Source organism: Parasteatoda tepidariorum, chromosome 3 (genome assembly GCF_043381705.1).
Source record: "Parasteatoda tepidariorum isolate YZ-2023 chromosome 3, CAS_Ptep_4.0, whole genome shotgun sequence".
NCBI classification, from domain to species: Eukaryota; Metazoa; Arthropoda; class Arachnida; order Araneae; family Theridiidae; genus Parasteatoda; species Parasteatoda tepidariorum.
This window is the reverse complement of record NC_092206.1, coordinates 90348201-90351512: the sequence shown is the minus strand read 5'-3', so window position 1 is coordinate 90351512 and position 3312 is coordinate 90348201.

Genomic DNA, 3312 nt, shown 5'->3' with positions numbered 1-3312 from the left:
GTGTCTGGCATTTGGAAGCTGATTGTTGATTGAAACCGTAAAATCTGTGCAAATACGAACTATGCCATCGTGCTTTGAGATAACTACTAGGGGTATCCTAGCTAAAAATAAACTGCTGAAAATTTAAAGAAAAACTGCAGTTTGAAGACTACGGACTTGGCCAATTCCACTACAGAATTTTTAAAGTCGAAGAACTACAAAATTACTACAGAAATGAATTGGATGGAGGTGTCCTGATCCCTTTGTTGGGGGGGGGGGATATCACTGTGATAGCCACGTGATGGCTATGACGAACAATTTTATAAAATGGATCAAGCTAAGGAAAACTATTTTAAGAGACTCCACTCTTGTTGGTTTACTCAATCTTGCTGCACGCTTAAGTTTTTTTTTCTTCCGTAGAAATCTTCCGTATGCCTAGATATCTTTTTATTAGCAGGGTCTTAACCAACACCTTGCTTGCAGATAAATTATTTCTGATCCCTCTTTTACGCAACAGAATACCAGAGAACGAACCATCTACCACTGAAAACAACCTAACTTGGTACACTCCTCTTTAGAAATATATGACTCCATATAATTTGAAAATTTATCTATGTACTGTGACAAGTGTTTTTTCAATCACTTACATTGTGACAATTTTGGAATGTTGCCATTTCACCCATATGAACACCTATCTCATTGAATTTCACTCAACATCATTAATGACAAGGGAATTATCTAAATCAGCATTAGGCTCAACATCAGACAAAGATAGAGATATAAAATTATTGTTAGATCTACAAACCAAATAAATGCACTTGCACATGTTACACTTAATGGAATTGTCTATTCACGTGCATGTGAAATCATCCAAACAACTGTTACAGAACTCACATTGCATAGAACAAGGCTTAGTTCCACACCTGTTGTATCTTCTAGCCTCATAAAATTGACCTTCTACACTGACTGATTGTACATACCATATGTTGAGATCCTTACTGGGCACCACATTTGACAAGTCTAAATTCACACTGTTCCAGTGTCTTTGCCTGGAGGTCACCATCTCAAAAATTACCTTTCCTTTATGTAGTCCTTTATAAATCTATCAAAATTTTTGTCTCGCACAAATTGTGTTAAAGCCTCATTACCTGTAATCCACCCAAATAGATATACTTTTTAGTCCTATGCATGCGTTTTAAATACATATTTGTGTTCACACCAGACCATTTGTGATAACAATATGCCCACATTTCGAATTTTTTTTTTACTATAATACTCTGAAAAATGCATGAAAAACCTCTGCTCACCTGCACTTGCAGCAAAATCTGACATAAGAGAGTAAGTTTTTTTATCTGTCTCTTTTAGTTTACGACGCCAACTCCTATCAACATGCCAAGAACACAGTAACTTGTATTTTGGGATATCAAACACAGAACGCCAAGCCGGATTAAAAGCATCTGCAGCATCAGTCATGAATGCTTCAGGCTGTATATTTACCCCATAATTTCTAATGGATTTAAATGCAACACAGAGGGCCTCCTGAACTTTTCTGTTGCTGAGGATTATTGCTGCAGGGTCTGTCATCTAGCATACACAGAATACATCAATCAAAATCATACTCATTGACACCATGTGTAAAATTACAACACTAACATGAAATCTTCTATCATGTTAGTGTTCTTCTGGATGTCGAGAATATCTTTCCTTGGCGTCAAATGTGACCGGGAAAGTTCACCACTTATTGACTCTCTTATATAATTCAGTAGTTCTTGAATGGGCTTTTTATTACTCAACTGATATGCAATACTCTCTCGCTCTTCCTTAGATAAACGAAGGCGACCTAAATCACTCTCATGGCCAACATGTGTTTCAGTGAACTCAACATAATACAGACCATCTTTAACTACAACAGAAATCACTGCAGGACAAATACCAGGGATCAGGCTAGCTCACCGAGTTGTGGCCAGCTGAAGTGGTAGCCAGACGTGGACTATATGGGTAAGGGTTTTGCAAACCTGGGGACGTGCGCACGCCTGAAGGAAAGGAAAAAGGACAAATACCATCTATTTTGTTACTACCCATTTGTTTACTAAAACGCATACCAGAACGATGGCAACTCACAACTTTTTTTAAAATTCATAAGTTCTACTTCATTTTCTTTCGTTTCTTCTTCACTACCTTCCCCAAAAACTGTTCAAAGCTAACTCTGTCACTTGGCGCCTCCCTAGTTTTAAGCGCGGTATAGCCAAATCAAGGCTCTTGCGCCAAAAATTTACATCACTCACCCTCCCTGGGGTCAATTCGATCTGATCAGGATCGAGCCTAATCCCTTGTTTAACCTCGGTTAGTCCGGTCAAGTTCCGGATAAGCATCTTTTATCTGCACTGTCCTGACAGTTTTCAGTATGATTTTTGGCACAGGTCCTACAGAGAGGAAACATCAACTTATTTTGGCATTTAACTAGTAAAACGGGATGCAAAAGTTGACGCGGTTAGTAGTATTTTGCATTTGACAATACCAGAAAAATTATGAATATCATCAAAGCTACTAGTAATGATCTTAGGGTGCTCAATGGGGCACTTGCAATATTTATTCACCCAAGGGTATAAGCTGGTGAAATCGTAATATTTTGCAGCCCCTTCATTATAAAGAACTGCAGCGTTTGTTCTTCCCCCAAAAGAGGCATCAGTTCCCATTACAGTTGTTTTGTTTCGTCCAACATGACTGGTGATTGCCCTGAAAGATAATCCACAATTTCGGTAGGCCACTATCACTCCTCTGTTGAACTCGGATACTTGATCAAAAGATGATCGCTGTTTTCTATAAGGCATAATCGTTCGTTTTTTGAAAAAACCACAAGAAAAACACAATTGCCTAACTTGATAACGTCGAAATCTCCAAACCTTAAATAGCGCTTTGAAGTCGCACGTAATGTGCGTCTGCGCTGAAATTCTAATCATTTGTATATCTCACCTCCGCTAATACATATTGTAGATTTCATGTTATTTGCATGCTTCCTTTGGGGTGTTGCATTTACTGCGGCCAGCAGTGTAAATATATTTTACATAATGTTTAAATTTCATTACCAAATTCAAAAATGATTTTCTATTTCTTGATTACTGATGGTAGAAATCTGTTTGCACAGTCAAACTATGAAACTCTGGGCACGTACGCATCTTCGACTGCAGCTCTTGTGCCTTTTGATTCTTTAATTTTTTGTAACTCTTGTTTAAAAGTTGTCCTAATGCTGTTTATCTTGTTAACTTCAGCCGGTCCAACTACGGGAATATTTATAACCTTCGCTATTCGCAATAAGGCTGAGTTCCTGGCATC